At 49.3% G+C, this 20514-nt stretch overlaps 1 protein-coding gene across 4 annotated transcripts in view; it reads left to right on the forward strand.

The window, feature by feature from the left end:
• Window positions 1–15075: 15075 nt before the first annotated feature.
• The window catches only part of GGACT (gamma-glutamylamine cyclotransferase), a 41050-nt gene continuing 35611 nt past the window's right edge, over window positions 15076–20514 (forward strand). Inside the window, exon 1 of one of the 4 annotated variants that reach the window (XM_089303472.1) lies at window positions 15076–15143. The gene's annotated coding sequence lies outside the window, so the exon portion shown is untranslated. Of the gene's footprint in view, window positions 15184–15320; window positions 15452–15938; window positions 16202–20514 lie in introns of those variants that run through there. The other 3 variants (XM_089303471.1, XM_008260150.5, XM_051850486.3) reach the window with 3 other exon arrangements.

Below are 20514 nucleotides of genomic sequence, written 5' to 3' on the forward strand. Positions count from 1 at the left end.
ACAAGACTACTTGGCTGCTCACTGGACCTGGAGAGAGGCAGCGGGTACCTGAGCAGAGCATTCAGGTCATTCCAGGTGTCCAGCATGTCAGGTGGCATGACGTGGCCACAGGGCGGTGGGGTTGGCGAAATGTGGACTGTTGAGGAGTCTGCTGGCGATGGATCAGAGAATGCAGGAAGGGAGTGGAAGGTGCCGAGGAACCTCGTACAGTTCAGCACAGATGGGTGGGCTGTCGGCCTGTTGAGAGGGGTGTGATCTATAAATGAGAAAGTACTTGAAAAGAAAGGGATGAGACCCTGAACTGGTGGAATCTGGCAGCGCGGAAGAGGGAGCAAAGCTCCTGTGAGTTAGGAGGTCCAGACGCAGCACCTGTAGACACCCTGTATATCTACAGTCGGCCCACTGCGGCCTTCACTGGTCAGACGGCAAGAAAGTCAGCCTTCCCGAACCTCAGCTTCACGCTGGGCACAGCATGATGCCTCACCTCCAAAGCTCTTGTGAGGATGAAAGCGAATGAATGAAATGTCTACCATAGCACTGTCCAGTACATTAGCCACCAGCCACAGGTGGTTCTGAGCACTTGAAATGTGGCCTGCCCGAGGTGAGATGGGCTACAAGTGTAACACAGGCTGGCTTCTGAAGATTTGTTGTGAGAAAGTAATTTGAGGTATCCTGATAGTTTTATAATGATTACCCATGGGATCAATAATATTTTAGATGTATTGGGTTAAACACCTTATTATAATTAATTTCCCCTGCTTCTTTTTGCCTCTAAGGGTGGCTAGTAAATTCAAAATTACATCTGTAGCTTGCATGTGCAGCTCACTTTGTATTTCTAATGGGAAGCATTCGTCTGGAGCAGAGTAGGCACTGACTGCATGGTAGGAAGCCAGCCCTCTATTTCCTTTTTTTTTTTTTTTTGACAGGCAGAGTGGACAGTGAGAGAGAGAGACAGAGAGAAAGGTCTTCCTTTGCCGTTGGTTCACCCTCCAATGGCCGCCACGGCTGGCGCGCTGAGGCCGGCGCACCACACTGATCCAATGGCAGGAGCCAGGAGCCAGGTGCTTTTCCTGGTCTCCCATGGGGTGCAGGGCCCAAGCACTTGGGCCATCCTCCACTGCACTCCCGGGCCACAGCAGAGAGCTGGCCTGGAAGAGGGGCAACCGGGACAGAATCCGGCGCCCCGACCGGGCCTAGAACCCGGTGTGCTGGCGCCGGTAGGCGGAGGATTAGCCTAGTGAGCCGCGGCGCCGGCCTCTATTTCCTTTTTAATAAAAAGACATTTGGGGCTGGTGCTGTGGCATTGTAGGTTAGGCCTCCACCTGTGATGCCCGCATCCCATATAGGTACCGGTTCGTGTCCCAGCTGCTGCTCTTCTAATCCAGCTCTCTGCCCATGGCCTGGGAAAGCAGTAGAAGATGGCCCAAGTCCTTGGGCCCCTGCACCCATGTGGCAGACCCAGAAGAGGCTCCTGGCTTCGGATGGACCCATCTCCAGCTGTTGTGGCCATCTGGAGAGTGAACCAACGAATGGAAGACCGCGCGCGTGCTCTCTCTCTCTCTCTCTCTCAAATAAAATCTTTTAAGAAAAGACATTTATTATTGCCATCAGTCTAATGAGTTTTCTTAATTATTGAAAACCTATTAACTGTATCTCTCGTATTTGTCCCCAAGGCTTAAGTGGACTAATCTGATGCCCTCTTGAAACTGGATTTTAGAACAGCTCAGTAGGGAGAAGCATCCTCTTTGTAAACCAATCAGAGCTAATAAATGTTCAGAGACTGGCTGTGGGAAAATCATCCTGCCCCCGCTCCACCCCCAGTGAATGATCTGATTTGATCAAAGACCAGCAGCGGACAAAACCATCAGACAAAAGACTGATGGACAACAGCGCAGGAGGGGCCAGACGGGTACAAGCGGAGCCCACTGACCAGTCCTGGCCTCGGCAGACGGGGTACCCAAACATGCGTTTCCCACAGCGCGGCTACAGGAACTACACAGAGCCCACAAGGAACATCTCGGCAGGAGTAACGTGTTCCACCTGAATCTAAGCAAGAGTCCCCTTTGATTCCTAATTTTAAATAAAAACTATAAAATGACATTTCTGAGACTGCTGCTTATAAATAAATGCTATATTTGTTGCTGTGACAGTGGTATGATTCTGTCAGAGTATGTGTATCTTTTTAGAAATACTAAGTTTCAAGAGATGAAATGATGTGAGCTCTAAGATTTATACAGAAAAAAAAGAGAAAGGAAGGGAAGGGGAGGAAATCTCTGCTTCTCTTTCCTGATGTATTTCTTTTTTTTTTTTTTTTTTTACCTTCTCATTCAATTTTTTTTTTTATCTTTTATTTAATGAATATAAATTTCCAAAGTACGACTCATGGGTTACAATGGCTTCCCCCCCCCATACCGTCCCTCCCACCAACAACCCTCCCCTTTCCCACTCCCTCTCCCCTTCCATTCACATCAAGATTCATTTTCGATTATCTTAATATACAGAAGATCAGCTTAGTATACCTTAAGTAAGTATTTCAACAGTTTGCTCCCACACAGAAACATAAAGTGAAAAATAATAGATGATTTTTTTTTAAATGATGATGAAATCAGATCAGACCTATTGTCATGTTTAATCCCAGTGAGAGTCAAGTTGGGAATTGAAAATTTCTTTCTTTTTTTTTTTTTTTTTTTTTACATAAGATCAGTTTAGTGTACATTAAGTAAAGATTTCAGTCGTTTGCACCCCCATAGAAACACAAAGTGAAATATACTGTTTGAGTACTCGTTATAGCATTAAGCCTCAGTGTACAGCACGTTAAGGACCGAGATCCTACATGAGGAGTAAGTGCACAGTGACTCCTGTTGTTGACTTTACCAATTGACACTCCTGTTTATGGCATCAGTAATCTCCCTATGCACCAGTTATGAGTTTCCAAGGCTATGGAAGCCCCTTGAGTTCTCCGACTCTTATCTTGTTTAGACACGGTCATAGTCAAAGTGGAGGTTCTCTCCTCCCTTCAGAGAAAGGCACCTCCCTCTTTGAAGACCTGTTCTTTCCACTGGGATCTCACTCACAGAGATCTTTTTGCCAGAGTGTCTTGGCTTTCCATGCCTGAAATACTCTCATGGGCTTTTCAGCCAGATCCGAGTGCCTTTAGGGCTGATTCTGAGGCCAGAGTGCTATTTAGGACATCCGCCATTCTATGAGTCTGCTGAGTATCTCACTTCCCATGTTGGATCACTCTCCCCTTTATTTATTCTATCGGTTGGTGTTAGCAGATACTAGACTTGTTTATGTGCTCCCTTTGACTCTTAGTCCTTTCATTATGATCAATTGTGAACTGAAATTGATCACTTGGAGTAGTGAGATGGCATTGGCACATGCCACCTTGATGGGATTGAATTGGAATCCCCTGGTATGTTTCCAACTCTACCAATTGGGGCAAGTCAGCCCGAGCATGTCCCAAATTATACATCTCTTCCCTCTCTTATTCCCACTCTTATGTTTAACAGGGATCACATTTCAGTTAATTTTCAACACTTAAGAATAACTGTGTGGTAATTACAGAATTAAACCAGTCATATTAAGTAGAACAGACAAAAAAAATACTATGAGGGATAATGTATTAAGTTGTCCATTAGCTCTTTCCTGATGTAATTCTTACAAATAACCCATGTCGTATTGTCCTGCCCTCTGAACGTGTCTAAACGTCTGTTTAAGGGTGAACTTCCAAATTTTTTAAATTTTTAATTATTTAAAAAAAAATTTAATGTGAACAAATTTCATGTATTTCATACATACAGATTTGGGAGTATGGTGATATTCTTACCCTACCCTCCTTCTCCTTTTATTATTCTTTTAATTTCTTACAATTATCTTTCATTTTATTTATTTATTTATTTTGACAGGCAGAGTGGACAGTGAGAGAGAGAGACAGAGAGAAAGGTCTTCCTTTACCGTTGGTTCACCCTCCAATGGCCACCGCGGCCAGCACACCGCGCTGATCCGATGGCAGGAGCCAGGTGCTTCTCCTGGTCTCCCATGGGGTGCAGGGCCCAAGCACCTGGGCCATCCTCCACTGTACTCCCGGGCCACAGCAGAGAGCTGGCCTGGAAGAGGGGCAACCGGGACAGTATCTGGCATCCCGACCAGGACTAGAACCCGGTGTGCCGGTGCCGCAAGGCGGAGGATTAGCCTAGTGACCTGTGGCGCCGGCCTCATTTTATTTTATACTCATAAGATTAACCCTGCATTAAGTAAAAAATTCAACAAATAGTAAGAAGAAAAAAAATACCTCCTCAACAGTAGAGACTAGGGCTAAAACAATCATTGGATCTCAAAATGTCAATTTTGCTCATATACATTACTTTTTTCTGCTCTATTGTTTATCACAGATCAGGGAGAACATATTGTATTTGTCTTTTTGGGATCGGCTTATTTCACTAAGTATAATGATTTCCAGTTGCATCCATTTTGTGGCAAAAGACAGGATTTTATTCTTTTTTACGGCTGAATAATACTCTATAGTGTGTGTGTGTGTGTGTGTGTGCGTGCACGCGCGTGTGCGCCACATTTTCTTTATCCAGTTGATCCCATATCTTAGCTATTGTGAATTGAACTGTAATAAACATGGGGGTACAGATAACTCTTTCATATGCTGATTTCATTTCCTTTGGGTAAATTCCCAGGAGTGGGATGGCTGGGTCATATGGTACACTTATTTTCATATTTTTGAGGTATTTCCACACTGTCTTGCACAATGGCTGTACTAGTTTACATTCCCACCAACAGTGGATTAGGGTACCTTTTCCCCCACATCCTCGCCAGCATTTGTTGTGTGTTGATATCTGTATGAAAGCCATTCTGAGTGGGGTGAGGTGAAACCTCATCGTGGTTTTGATTTGCATTTCCCTGATGGCTAGTGATCCTGAGCATTTTTTCATACATCTGTTGGCCATTTGAATTTCCTCTCTTGAAAAATGCCTGTCCAAGTCCTTTGCCCATTTCTTACCTGGATTGTGTGTTTTGTTAATGAGTTTCTTGAGCTCTTTATAGATTCTGGATATTAATCTTTTATCAGTTGCGTTGTTTGCAAATATTGAACTTTCTGTTTTAATGTGTGTTTTATGTACCTCCCCATCTTTTTCTTTCCCTGGGATCATAATTGCATTTTTGAAAGCTGAGACTCTTCCTATCCTCTTTAGTTGCTTTGACAACTTCTGGAAAACTGCCTTCCTAAAGCTTTGGATCCAGGACTAACTGTGCCTACATTGGTATTTCTGTCTTGCCTTTTATCAGCTGGCTGTATAGCCACTTTCTCCTACAGTTACTATTATCTTACTGTACAAATCAGCTTCCAGTTGTAGGTTAGAAATGGGTTGTTTCAGTTATTGATTGCTCCAAAACACAGTGGCTTTTGTTTTAATAACAAGAATGTATTTTATTCATTGTGATGAATAATTCTGTGTGTCAACTTGACTGAGCCATGAGGTGCCCAGATATTTGGCCAAACAGCATTATCCTGACTGTGACACGCATGCTTCTGCCAGTTGAATGGTTCCCACAGAGCTCCCCCCTTGCTCCTTGCAGTGCGAACTGTATTAGCACAAAGGCTGGGGCCTGAAGTCATCTGAATTCTTGGTTACTCACCCACATCTGGCAGTTGATGTTGGCTATGGCCTCACTGGGACGGACCTAGAATATCAACCCCAGGCCTCTGCATCAGATGCTGGGGCTTCCTCCTGCGTGGTCTCAGAGCATGCAGGCTGGGTTCCCAGGGAGTCGAGGACAAGCCACAGCATCTTTCCTGACCCAGCTTCAGCAGCCACAGAGTAAGTACCTCCTGTCTTGGTCACAGGTCCATTCTGATTCAAAGGAAGGGAGTATCATGTTGTGGAAAGAGCAGGTGAAATAGGAAACCTCACTAGGGCCATCTGGGAAACAGAATTCCCCACGTATGTCATCAACTGCATTTACTGTCCACTTCTAGACCAGCCTTCAGGGATGGAAATGCCCAATCGGGCAAGTCAGAGCCTCGTCCTGTGCTCTGCTCTGAATGATGACCGGCAGGCATGCACGCCTCGCAAGCTTCACTCATTTCCCCCAACCTGACCAAGGAGGCAGCACTAACCTGCAGTAACAGTATAGCTCTCTGTTTGGTTTTTTATCCTTTGCTGCATAGCCCCCATCTTTAGGGTCCTAAATTTTCACACTTTTGTGACTAGTTGTCTTCCTCCCTTAAAGTTCTCTCACTCCCACTCCTCCATTACTTTTAAAGCCAAAGCCCATCTTGACGCACACCTACCACAGTTTGGATTGATGCCACCAGAGGCAGTCCCAGGGTGATGCTGCTACCAGCCAGGAGACACCAGGTGCCACCAAACACTGGAGAAGCAGGTAGATTGTCCCATAGAGATTTCCAGAGGAGGCCGGCGCCGCGGTTCAATAGGCTAATCCTCCACCTTGCGGCGTTGGCATACCAGGTTCTAGTCCCTGTCGGGGCACTGGATCTGTCCCGGTTGCCCCTCTTCCAGGCCAGCTCTCTGCTGTGGCCAGGGAGTGCAGTGGAGGATGGCCCAAGTGCTTGGGCCCTGCACCCCATGGGAGACCAGGAGAAGCACCTGGCTCTGGGCTTTGGATCAGCGCTGTGTGCTGGCCACAGTGGCCACTGGAGGGTGAACCAACGGTAAAGGAAGACCTTTCTGTCTGTCTCTCGCTCTCACTGTCCACTCTGCCTGTCAAAAAAAAAATAGATTTCCAGGGAAGTGCATCCCTGCGGACACCTTGGCTTCTGACTGCTGCGGAACAATCCATTTCTGAGGGTTAAGTCCCCTGGTTTGTGGTAACATGTTGCAGCAATCCAAGAAAATTAACACAGCAAGAAACTTACCCTTTCGGCTCTCACCTTGCTCATCTGTAAAATGGGAACAGAACTACCTTTCCCACATAACTATTGGAAAGTTTACCTCAGAAAAGATACAGAAAGCCCTGGGCCAGTACTTGGCAGATAATAGCACTCAGTGAGTAACTGAAGGAGAGAAAATCCTCAGGGGGCTGGCACTGTGGCACAGCAGGTTAATGCCCTGGCCTGGAGCGCCAGCATCCTATAAAGGTGCCAGTTGGAGTCCCGGCTGCTCCACTTCCGATCCAGCTCTCTGCTGTGGCCTGAGAAAGTAATGGAGGATGGCTCAAGTCCTTGGGCTCCTGCACTGCATGGGAGACCTGGAGGAAGCTCCTGGCTCCTGGCTTCAGATAGGCGCAGCTCCTGCCGTTGCAGCCAACTGGGGAGTGAACCAGCGGATGGAAGACCTCTCTCTCTCTCTGCCTCTCCTCTCTCTCTGTAACTCTGACTTTCAAATAAATAAATAAATCTTTAAAAAGAAAAAAGAAAAAAAAAACCCTCAGGGCCAATGCTGTGGCATAGTGGGTAAAGCTGCCACCTACAGTGCCAGCATCCCATATGGGCACTGGTTCTAGTCCCAGCTGCTCCACGTCCAATTCAGCTCTCTGCTATGACCTGGGAAAGAAGTAGGAGATGGCCCAAGTCCTTGGGCCCCTGCACCTGTGTGGGAGACCCAGAAGAAGCTCCTGGCTCTTGGCTTCAGATCAGCGCAGCTCTGGCCATTGCGGCCATCTGGGGAGTGAACCAGCGGATGGAAGACTTCTCTCTGGCTCTACCTCTCTCTGTAACTCTTTCAAATAAATAAAATAAAGCATCAAAAAAAGAAGAAAAAACTCAGTTTGTTTAATTTATCCTGTAATGAAATGACTCAGAAATGTGATCACTTATTTTCTAAGCCTGATTAGTTCAAGTACTTTTAATCTATTATATTGTTTATCAAAACTGCCTTGAGTGTCCTATGTCCTAATGGTTTTATTTCTAAATATGTGGCATTTCTCAAGGACAAACATGGCTTTCTGCTTCCCACTTGTGATAAGTGTTTGAGAAAATGCTTTTCCCTCTAGATTTAAATTGCACTTTAATCCATCTTTTAAAACCAATTTTGTCTCAGCAGTTGAATTTCAATAGCATTAGTTCTGATAGCCAGACTTGAGATTTGTCTTGAATAGTAGCAGAACTGGTAGTTCCCAGAACTTTCTGACAAAGCTTTTACAGTGCTGGCTCAAAGCTGCCATCTCACTGAGTAAGGTGAGATGGTATCATGTGTATGACATGTTGTAGTCAGGATAATGGGACCATGGGTATGACATCTATCCTAGCATCAGCCTTTCTGGCAAAAAAAAAAAAAAAAAAATTTGTTTTTCTAAAACTCCAACAATTGAACTAAATACAAATAATTCTAAGCCTGCTATTGGCTACGTGGCACCAGGAGAAGTTGCTAAATTACTTCATGCCTCAGTTCTCCTAACACAAATAATGGTGGTTGTTGCTGCTTTTGTTAATTTCTCCCCTATGAAATGAGAAGGCTGGACTAAACCAGGAGTTCTCAAACATGCTTAGATGCTTGTTCTTCTTAGAAAACTGAACCAGGGGAGGGTAAGTGGCCCACTGGTTAAAGACGCCCATGTCCCGTATCAGAACGCCGAGTCTGGATGCTCAGCTCCAGCTCCCGATTCCAGCTGCCTGCCGTCGCAGACCATGGCAAGGAGCATTTAGGGCTCAGCTGGATTAGTGGAAGCCCTGGATTGCGTTCCTGCCTCCTGGCTGCTGCTCTGGCCCAGGCCCAGCCAATGTGGGCATTTGGGGAGTGACCCAGCAGAAGGGAGTTCTCTCTGCATCGCTGTCTGTGTTCCTTTCTCTCTCTCTGTCCCTCAAAAAAAAAAAAAAATGTTTAAGACAATCAAAACAGGATTGGGCATTTGGTACGGCATTTAAGACTGCATTTGGGAAGCCTGCGTCCATACCAGAGTGCCTAGGTCTGAGTCCCAGCTCCACTCCTGACTCCAGTTTCCTGCTAACACGCTCCCTGGGGGATAGTAGGTGATGACCCTAGTAGATGGGTCCCTGCCACCCACGCTGGAGACCTGGATTGAGTCCCTGACTCCCAGCTGTGGCCTGGCCAACCCCCAGCTGTTGTGGGTATTTGGGGAGTGAGCCAATGGACAGGAGTGCTTTCTCTCGCTCGTTCGCTCTTGCTCTCCTGCTTTCCAAATAAATTAAATGAATAATAAATTTTTTTAAAAAAAGTAGCTAAACTCACATTTGGAGGTCCTCTGGAAAAAGCAGTAAAAGTAAGCTGCTTTGCACACTTCTATAAATCCTCACGAAAAGCTATTGTAAAAATGTAAGAGCGTGTGAAATTCCTTCCCACAGCCTGTGGAAAGAAAATACGTTGCAGGTATCCAGTGCCGCTGTGGCCCGAGAAGGTAAAAGCCTCTGAGCCTGACAAAGCCCTGTGCGCCCCAGGCTGTGGTCACGAAGACTAAGGCAGCTGCAAGGGGGACAGGAAACAGCATCTGTGCCCAGGACGCACCACCACCACCGTGGAAAGAGTCAAATAAGCCCATTTGGGTGCTGGCCACTTTCTCACTCACCTCGAAGACTTGTTCTGGAAAAGCACTGACCATCAAAAGCATTGCTGATTAAAATCGTAAGAATGAAGCAGCCTACATGGGGGTCCCAGCTGCTTTGATGCAAACAAGCAGCCTTGGTTTGCAGCCAGGTGGATTCTGGATGTACCATCGACATCCATATAACACTGCACCTCCAGGGACACAGGACCCTGAGTCCACTGTGCAATCCAAACCCGATATGGACACTTGGTGCCCAGCTGTGCTTGCCCTGAGCCCCACAGGGCACTGTTTTCTTTATATTTCACCTGCACCCCAGCCTTCCCCTAACTGTTCTCTGGTAATGCAGCACCAGCTTCCTCTGCTTTCAGTCTCCCTTCACTGCAATGAACCAGCACACCTGACTTTGTGCCCTGCAGCTCTATCCATGGAGGTCTCTCAATGGACAAGGCAGGCCGTGTACCAATCAAAAGATCTTGGTCAAGCCACCTGACCTCTTTCTCACACCTGTAAAATGATCTTTACCATACAGTAGTCCCCCTTTGCCCTTGATTTCACTTTCAGTCATTTAAGTTTTTCATAGTCAAATACAGTCCCAAAATACTCATATTTGTGTTGACTCGTTCAAAAGAACACATTCACTTAAATGTTACATAGTATTTTCATTGTTCTATTTTATTAGTTGTTACTGTTAATCTCTTACAATGCCCAATTTATTTTTAATTTTGTAAAAAAGATGTGTTTATTCATTTGAAAGGCAGAGTTAGAGAGACAGGGTGAGGGGGGGAGGGAGAGAGAGAGAGAGAGAGAGATTCCATCTGCTAGTTCACTCCCTCAATGGCTGCAGTAACCAAGGCTCTGTCAGGCCGAAGCCAGGAGCCTTGAACTCCATCTGGGTCTCCCATGTGGCAGGGGCATCTTCTTCCACTTTCCCAGGCACATTAGCAGGAAGCTGGATTGGAAGCTGGGACTCAAACCAGCGTCCATAGGGGAGGTCAGCAATGCCGAGTCACAATGCCAGCCCCCTCAATTTATGAATTTAACTTTATCAGAGGTACGTATGTGCAGGAAACAACACCGTATATACAGGGCTCAGTACTGCCCATGGTTTCTGGCACCCACAGGGGGTCTTGGAACACATCCCCCATGGACACGGGGAGGAACTGATAAAGATCACTCACTGATCATGCATATGAGAGCTCACCACAGACAGAACTACATATTTAGGATTATTTATTGGAAGTAGTACTTACAGCAAGAAGTTTCAACTATAAAAAATAATTCTTCTCAACATCCGCTCGCCAGCCTCCCTGTTTCAACCGTCGTGTCAATGAGCACGAGTGTGTGGTTTAGCTGGATGGAGCTCAGATCCTGGCAGTGCTGTGTACTGGCAGCTTCCTCTACTCCTCAGAGTCGTTTCTTGTGCTGAACGGGGGCGGGAGTGGCTCACGCTGTTGTGCAAGAGTGGGAATGAGACACGGGTCATTCTGTGCTGGGCACCTGGCCCCTCGGTGGCGTCGAGCCTCGTTTCAGCTTGTGATGTCTACATTGCTAGGCGCTAGGTTGGCAGCATTTCCTTTAAAGAGTTGCTGTTTGGATGTCAGGGCCCAGTGCCTGATTCCATTTTCAGGAAAAAACAGCCGTGGTGTAACGGGGCCCAAGGGAAGTTATGGGTGGCGATGGCTTTGGTGATGTGACCAGTTGCATCCTGACGGATGGCCTATCTGGCTGGTAAGAGCACTACTTCTGAAAATTCCCCTATTTGTGATTAGAGATTTATGCACCAAAACTAAAGAAATAATGTCATATTGTGCTTCACTCAGTCCTTCCTTGTTATTCCTGAACTTAGAGAAGATGGCCAATAATAAACATTCTTAACTGCAATTGCTTAGAGAATTCATGTACTTTTTAGAAAAGATGCTGCAAATCTTTTGTGCAGAAAAGGTCAATGCCTTATTTTTTTAAATCTGACAGCAGCCTCCATCATCTGTAAAACAGGAATTCCAGAAATGCCAGGACTTAGTGTGTGTGAATGGAGCCTCTCAGGTTGGTTTTCCCCATTCATTAATTTCTTTGCCGGGCAAATTGTTCAGCTCTGAGACCTGTTGTACCAAGGAAAATAACTCGACAGAATGAAAAGAAAAAAACAATCCTGCTGCTTTCAAATTAAATGACACATTGGCCATGAGGGTGGGCTTCATGCCTTTCTTTTAAAAAAAAATTTTTTTAGCCGGCGCCGTGGCTCAATAGGCTAATCCTCCACCTTGCGGCGCCGGCACACCGGGTTCTAGTCCCGGTTGGGGCGCCGGATTCTGTCCCGGTTGCCCCTCTTCCAGGCCAGCTCTCTGCTATGGCCAGGGAGTGCAGTGGAGGATGGCCCAGGTGCTTGGGCCCTGCACCCCATGGGAGACCAGGAAAAAGCACCTGGCTCCTGGCTCCTGCCAGGATCAGCGCGGTGCGCCGGCTGCAGCGGCGGCCATTGGAGGGTGAACCAACGGCAAAGGAAGACCTTTCTCTCTCTCTGTCTCTCTCTCTCACTGTCCACTCTGCCTGTCAAAAAAAAAAAAAAAAAAAAAAAAAAAAAAAAAAATTTTTTTATTTATTTATTTGACAGGTAGAGTTACAGACAGTGAGAGAGAGAGACAGAGAGAAAGGTCTCCCCTCCATTGGTTCACTCCCTAAATGGCCGCAACAGCCGGAGCTGCGCCAATCTGAAGCCAGGAGCCAGGTGCTTCTTCCTGGTCTCCCACATGGTTGCAGGGGCCCAAGCACTTGGGCCATCCTCCACTGCTATCCCAGGCCACAGCAGAGAGCTGGACTGGAAGAGGAGCAACCAGGACTAGAACCCAGCGCCCATATGGGATGCCAGCTCCTCAGGTGGAGGATTAACCTAGCGCGCCACCGTGCCGGCCCCAGGCTTCATGCCTTTCTACAGGGGCTTGCAGCAGCAGGTTCTCTCTATGTCCTTCTGCCCTGTAAAGAATAGTGGTTTCCCCCGCTTTGCAAGAGCAGTGTACAAGGTGCCATCTTGGAATCAGACTGGGCCCTCACCAGACACCAGACCCAGCAGCACTGTGACCCAACACTTCCCAGCCTCCAGAATGCTGGGAACGAACTCTCTCCTCCTGATGAATTGCCCCGCCTCGGGGTTCTGCTATTGCACAACACAGACCAAGACAATAGAACTTGGCGTTTAAGGACCAAAAATGGCCAAGCTGGATAATTCTGGTTAAAGGTGACTTCCTGGTTAAGCTCCTTGGAGCTGGTGAAGGAAATATTTGCTGAGATGAACATATGCAGAGCAACTTGCTGGCCACATGATACCGAGGCTGGAGGGGGCGGGAGTCGGGAGAGTGACAGCCTGGATGAGCAGAAACCCAGCCCCGTGGTGAGGTGAACCCGGGCAGTGAATGACTCAGCTGAACGGTTTGGACGCATCCTAACAGACCTGGTGAGGCCACCCAGCTTCTAGAAACCACCAGGGTGGTTGGGTGCCAAGAGCTCCTACGTAACCCACCAGCCCGAAACCCGCATGCCAAGGACTTGTCTCAACAGCCTGATCCTTCCCCTTTCAAAACCCTGAGACTCTGGTCTCTGCTAGGGAGTACCCCAGCCTCGCCTGGTCAGGGCTCTCTTCACAGCGTGCGCCACGGACAGTACTATAAATCCTCACTAAGCTGCATCCGTGCACCTGCGCAGTCCGCACCCCGCTCCTAGACGGCTGGTCCAGAATCTGCACTTTTGAAAGACTGACTTACTTATTTGAAAGGCAGAGTGAGAGAGAGAGAGGGAGAAAGAGAGATATGGAGAGACAGAGGGAGGAGGAGAGAGATACCTTCCATCTACTAGTTTGCTCCCCGAATGGTTGCCACAGCCAAGGCTGGACCAGACTGAAGCTGAGCGCCAGGAACTCTAGCTGGGTCTCCTATGTGGTGACAAGGACCCAAGGGCTTGAGCTACCATTTGCTACCTTCCCAGGTGCATTAGCAGGAAGCTGGATCAGAAACAGGGGAGCAGGGACTCCACCCCAGGCACTCTGATAGGGCATGCAGGCATCACAACGCAGCAGCTTAATCCGCTCTGCCACAATGCCCACTCCAGAATCTGCATTTAAAACACTCTCCTCGCTTGGTTCACATACACATTTACCTTTGAAAAGCATTGGACTAAATCCTCAATGAACCGCATCTCTCAAAATGGAACCAGCACTGCCGTCATTTGTCAAAATGCCTGTCCCTGGGCCCCACTCCCAGAGCTGCTGGCTCAGGAGGCCTGTGTGTGGGCCCAGATGGTGTTTCTAAATTCCTAGGTGTTGCTGACAGTGCTTAGCTAGGAGCGCATTTCAAAACTGTTTCTGCTGCCCAAGTTTGGCACTGCAACCCTCATCAGAGTGCCTAGCCAAAGATCCACCTCCACCCCGTGAAGTCCAGCTCCCTGCCTTAGGGGCAGCGGACAGATGATGGCTCAAGTACTTGGGTTCCTGCCACCCAACGGAGCAGACCGGGATGGGGTTCCAGTCTCCTGGCTTCAGTCTGACCCAGCTCTGGCTGCTGTGGTTATTTATCTAGGGGAGTGAATGAGTGTGGATGGATGGCAGATATCTGAGTCTGTCTCTCATACATAAAATGAAAATACATAAATCAGTTAATGCATTTTTACAAAGTATTGCTTAATGCTCTCTGCAATTTTTCACCCCACATGCCCTAGTCTGTGTTGGGCCTACTTTCCTTCTATTTGTTTCACATTCCTTGGCTGACACAAAAAAGAAAAAAAAATGCAATAATGATGAAGCACTTTTTTCTCTTCCAACATAATTTAGAATACCACTACTCAAGAATATTCATGTGTTAAAAATACACACGAGGCAGGACTTTCTATACCTTCAATTTAATCACGAACTGTCCAAGAGGAAAAAAAAAACTGAAAACTAATGGCTTATGAAGCCGATCTCTTAGATTTCCATGGGAATTGTACACCAGCATCCTTGGAAATGTTTAGAAAAAGCTTTCGGCTAATGCTCAGGCACGAGGAATTGGCGGAGGGGGAGGAGGCAGGAAGCGACCAAGGGGTCCCTGCTGGTCTGATAACGAGATGCCTGGTGTTTCTCACGGGGCGGGGCGCAGAAGCGGCCTCTGCCCCATCTCTGTGTCTTTCCTGTCACCTGGGCCCCCAAAGTAGCATTGCTTAAACCCCACATGAAAAACACATGTCCAGGCCGGTGCCGCGGCTCACTAGGCTAATCCTCCGCCTTGTGGCACCGGCACACGGGGTTCTAGTCCCGGTTGGGACGCGGATTCTGTCCCGGTTGCCCCTCTTCCAGGAAGGCAGGCAGGCAGGCACATGTCCAGAAACCTCAGTCTTCCACCTGCGGAGGCTTAAATCTAGTGCTGGGGCGGGGGGAGGGGAGGGGGCAAGGAGACAGGTGCTAAATAAGCTCTCCCGTTAAATAAAACAACCAAAGCTTTTTTTTTTTTTTTTTTAAGGGGGGATCGGTAAATAAGGGGGCAGCTGACCACACGGTCGGTTACCTGTCTCCCGCGGAAGGCCTGGGAGGTGCGCGCACCGGAGTCAGCGGGCGGGGATGGGTGTGCGTGGGCTCGGGCTCCTGAGTCAGAAGCCCTGCGGCCCAGGTGTTAAGTCTGCATCTGTCACGGCTGAGCACGGGCGTCCAGGTGCGTTAGCGTGGACACGTGCGGCCAGGAGCGTCCCCAGGTGCGTGGGGCTCGCGTGTCCGCGTCCTGTATGCAGCACACCCCACGCGTGTCCAGTTGGGTCGGCCGCGACGTGGGTTTAGCTGCGCGGGCCCAGGCGCGCGGCGCGGCCAGGTGCGCGCGGCCAGCGGTGGCCGCCTCGGGCGCCGCGTCCGGCCTGCAGGGGGCGCCGCCCGGGGCGGCCTGGGGGCCGCGGCGCGGGCACGGCCGGGCGTTTCCGCTCGGCGGCCCCCAGCGGGCTCTCCCCGACGGCGCCGGCTCGGCCGCAGGTGAGGCGCCGGGGCGCGGGGGAACTCGGGGCGCCGCGGGCCGAGCTCGGGAGGGCCGGGTCAGCCGGCGGGGACGTGCGGCGGCGGAGCGCGTGCCCCGGGAGCCGACGGGGTCGGGGCCGCGCGTGGGGACGGGGCGGGCGAGGCGGCGGCCGTCCCCACACGTTTCTGACCGGAAACCCTGCCGGGAGGGGCCCCGCGCTGGTGTCGGGAGTCCATTTGTGGAGACGTTGCTCGGGCTGCCCGCGCTGGGCGGGAAACGCACGCACCAGCTCGGCTCGCCCTGCGGCTGCCGACTCCCGGCTGGTGGTGCAGAGAGGAGAAAAAGGCGCCAGATTTGTAGTCTTAAAGAAAGAAAGAAAAAGCAGGTTGTTTTGCTAAATGTCCAGGAATTAAAAAAAAAAGATGTCAATCTTCTGGCTTGACCCATATAAAATGTAGGTCTCTGTCTCTCACCCTCACACAGAAACACTTTCTTCTGTTTTCCCAGCGTGGAAGGCCGCTCCCTGACCTCACTGGATGCATTGGAGTGTTCAGACAGAAACGGCCTCTGGTTTGGCCTCGTTTCCCAGAATGCCTTGTTTTCCAGGAACTGCGCGTTCCTGCAGAGCCAGCTGCGCCAGGCTCGTGGGGGGCCCAGTAGTCGAAGTGTCTTGGGCTGTTCTGGACCGGTGGCCCTCACCAAGCAGGGCCTCCACTGTGGCTGGGAGACGTGGAGAGGGCCGGCCGTCGTTCGTGGTGACTTGGGCGGTGTGTGGACACATCAGAGATCTGTTCCTTTTCCTCTTTATTTCACATAGACCTAGGACCATCTCACGGCCGCTCCCGAAGGGGAGTCACTGGAAGGCTTTGTGCGCACTGTTAGCCGGGGCCTTTCCCTGGGTGGGGCGCCCCAAGGGCTGGCATGGAGGCGTCGGGCCCCAGTGTTTGGGCAGGGCCCTTAGGAAAAGTGGCTGCAAGAGGTTCGTCCTCTTCGTTAGTATTCTCTAGAAATTGTCCGCGTGGGTCAGCCTTGGCTCCTGGAGTTTTTTCACGGCGCCCTGGTTACACCGGGCTGGCCCTGTCCAGTCGAAGGTCACTGTTATTAATACAGTCAGGGAAGTAGAGAAGGGCAAGAGGGCCTTGTTCAGGTTGCGAGGCGCTCCCGAGCCCCAGGGCTTGCCGGCAGAGCTCACTCTGTGTAAGCTTCCACACGTGTCCAGAAAGACCTCTCCGAAGTCTCTGGCTTTGCGTGGCCTTGTGAAGTCGCCGATGTTGATAGCAGCCAGAATGTCAGGAAGGAGGCAGCGGTGAGAACTGAGGCCTCCCTGGAGGAGTGGGCGAGGGCGCGTGTGGGCTGGACCTTGATGGAGGGTGGGTTTTCATAGGCCCACCTATGGGGCGCTGACACCAGGCGCGAAGGGGAAGGAGAAGGTTCTGGAGAAAGGTGAGCTGGTCAGCTGGGTCTTCTGCAGCTGGGCCATGCCCGCCAGCAAAGGCCATCTCTGATTAACTGCTTACCGCCCCTCGGTCTGGTTTGTTTTCATAGGAAGTTTTTAAGAAAACATGCAAGCACAGGGACCACTGTAATGAATCTCAATATCTGTCAAGTCGATATTGCCATTCTTGCGTATCCTTAGCTGCTCCATTTGTTTTGTCGTTAAAGCAATTTAAAACAGTTTATTTGAGGCAACATGACATATCACCCATAAGTATAGTCCAACGCACATCTCCCAAAAAAGGGCATTTTCTTTTTTAAGGATTTCTGTACTTGAAAGTCAGAGTTTCAGAAAGAGAGGGGTGAGGGGGACAGAGATTTTCCATCCGCTGGTTCATTCCCCAAATGGCTGCAATGGCTGCGGCTGGGCCAAGCAGAAGCCAGGAGCCTGGAACTCCATACGGGTCTCCCATGTGGGTGGCAGGGACCTAAGCACGTGGACCATCTCTGCCGATTTCCCAGGCACATTAGCAGAGAGCTGGAGCTGAAGCAGAGCAGCCAGGACTCTGGCATCCACGTGGGGTGCCAACATCACAGGTGGTGATTTGACCCGCTGTGCCACAAAGCCAGGCCCAGGCATTTTCTTCTGTAGCCATATCATTATCATAATGAAATTGAAAATAATTTCTTCATGTCTTCTGGAATCCAGCCCATAGATTGCCCTGAACGCCTCCAAAATGCAGTTATTTTTAGTGTTGTTTTCTGTGAATTGAATCCAAACAAGCCACACACGGTGTTTTGGTGAAAAGCTGTTGTCTCCTTCAGTCTGGGCTAGGGGATGGTGAACCTTCCCTGTGAAGGGCCAGGTACCAGCTTTCCTAGGCTCTCAGGCCTTGCGGCCCCTGTACAGCCGCGCCACTGTGCCACTGTCATAGAATAGTGGCCGTGGCTGGTGTGTGAATGAGCGTGCATAGCTGTGTCCCAGTGACACTAAGTTTTCTCTCTTTTTTAATGTTTTTAAAAAGATTTATTTATGGATTTGAAAGGCAGAGAGAGAGAGAGAGAGAGATCTTCCATCCGCTGGTTCACTCCCCACGTGGCACAATGGCTGGGGCTGGGCCAGGTTGAAGCTAGGAGCTTCCTCCGGGTCTGCTACGTGCATGTAGGGGCCCACGTATCTGGGCCATCTTCCACTGCCTCCCCAAGCGCTTTAGCAAGGGAGCTGGATGGGAAGTGAGCAGCCGGGATTCAAACCACATGGGATGCTGGCGCTACTGGCGGAGGCTGAACCTGCTACACCACAACACCAAGTTTTCTTCCTTAAAACATACTGGTGGGCTGGACTTAGCTGCAGACCATACTTAGCCCTGGTCTAGAGCTGTCCCTGTTGATTTCTTGAATGCCAATGGCTGTCAGATGCACTTGGCTGGTTGGGTGTGGGAGGCCTCATGTTCTGGGTTTATTTGGCTGCTGGGGGTAACATCTGGCCTGCAGGCCGTGTGAGGCCCTCAGAATCATTTGGTCTGGCCCTAGCAAAGCAACTGCAGGTATCACTCAAGATCCAGTATATCTGTGTCAGGCTAATTCTTAATAATTTCATATGGTCTCACAAATGATGTTATAAATATCCAAATGGCCCTTGGCAGAAACGAAGGTTCTCCACCCCTGACTTGGCTGGCCTGGGGATGGTGGGGTTTAGCTTGCTCCTCTGTCCCCTGTGTTTCCTATAAATTGGATGTGAACCCTAAAGGCTTAATTAGATTCATGCTCAATTAGGGGACTTGAGAAGCGGTTTGTACTGTGCCAGTTTATGTGAATTTAGAAGACTTGGGAGCCCTCATCTATAGCAGGCTTGGCCTGGTGGCTGAGAATGTCCCTTGTCTTGTTTGGCTTGCTGGTAGGAGGAGCCGTGGCTGTTTATTTCTCAAGGAGGCAGGGAACTTGCACCCCTGCTCTGGGTCGGTGGGAGCTGTTTTCTGTCTCAGGCATTCCATGTGCCCTTAGTCTGGTGGCCACGGTTTCCCTCCAAACAGAAGTGTTTTATTTACTCAGATGCATGCTGAGGGCCAGAGAGGGCCTTCTCCACTCCACTTCCTCTTCTCTTACAGCCCCAGTGGGCCCGAGAACTGGGTTTCCCGTCTACATGGATTTTGTTGTCTCTGTGTCAGGTGGGTGTACCTGTCCTGGCATCCTTGAAGGATGCCAAAGCCAGATGCTTTTAAGACTCTCGGCTTGGGGCCAGCATTGTGGTGTAGCCAGTTAAGTCACCTCCCTCGATGCCTGCATCCCATATGTGTGCCAGTTTGAGATTGGCTGCTCCACTTTGGATCCAGCTCCCTGCTAATGTGCCTGGGGAAGCAGTGGAGGATGGCCCAACCGCTTGGGCTGCTGCACCCACTTGGGAGACCTGGACGAAGGTCCTGGCTCCTGGCTGTTGAAGCCAGTGGATGAAAGATATCCCCCCCCCACCGCCGCCGCCCTCTCCCTCTCCTCTCTCTCCCTCTTCTCCCCCAACCCTGTAACTCTGCCTTTCAAATAAATAAGAAATAAAAAAAAAAAAAAAAAAAAAGGACCCTTGCCTCTCAGAGGCCTTGGACTCTGGGGCGGCACGTCTTTGAAAATGCAAGCCTACAGGTGAAAATGATCCTGTCTCGTGCTCAGTGCTCCTGACTCCCAGAGCACCCGAGCACGCAGCTCATAAGTAGTGCTAGCCAGAAGCCCTTGTCGTTTTTGTCATGTAAGAACAGTAGGGGGAAACTTTGTTCACCCCTTCATCCATTTTTCTACTGGGTGTGATCTTTCCTTACTGATTTATAAGAATTATTTGTATATTGAGAATACTAATCTCATTTTCTAATTTTTTATAATTACCCCCAATTTTTAAGTAATTTTTGTAGTACTTATGCTCTCTAGAAAACTAGTTTTATGGAGTGAAAAACATCTGTCTCCCTTGACAATTCGTTTGTTTTGTATTTTGCTTAGAAAGACCTGCCCATGTCACAGTTTTTTCTTAAATACATGTAAACACAGGTAAACCAACATGCAGTGAGATCTGGTGATTCTGAAAAAATAATATTAAAGGGGGGTTACTTCTGCTGGGTATTCTAATACCGAGTTAATGAACTGCAGGCATTAAGATTGGCCCTAGGTGGCTAGTGTCCAAGTAGGGAGATGGGTGTTTGAGGGATCAGGATACCACTACCCTAGTTTTGTATCTGTTTGACTTCCAGAATAGGAAGGGTTCCTTTACAAGAAGAGAAGGGGGAACCCTGTCTCTGTCCCCTCCGGTCACATCCAGCAGCTGTTTATTTAGGCTGTGGGTTCAGGGCGCGGGGCTCCTATGTTAATAAATGCATAAGTTCTTGGAACTTGTACTTCTCACATGGGAGGCAGATGTCATGATTAAGAGCAGCAAGTCCTCTGTCACACTGCCTGCCTTCCAGTCTGTTGGAGTCTGAAGTCCGAGGCTGGCCCCTGACCAGGGCCAGTACAGACACCCCCCAGCAAGGCGAACGGGAAGGGTAAGGTCGACAGGTCAAGTACACACCACAAGCACCCGTGAGTTCTGTCGAAGCAGGAACCGCTTTATTGAAGTGTGCAGGCTTATAAAGCTTACCAAGGACATGCACAGTAGGGGAGCCAATCA

The sequence above is a fragment of the Oryctolagus cuniculus genome, chromosome 9 (assembly GCF_051225735.1).
Source record: "Oryctolagus cuniculus isolate XC-2025 breed Fujian yellow rabbit chromosome 9, ASM5122573v1, whole genome shotgun sequence".
Classification (NCBI taxonomy): Eukaryota; Metazoa; Chordata; class Mammalia; order Lagomorpha; family Leporidae; genus Oryctolagus; species Oryctolagus cuniculus.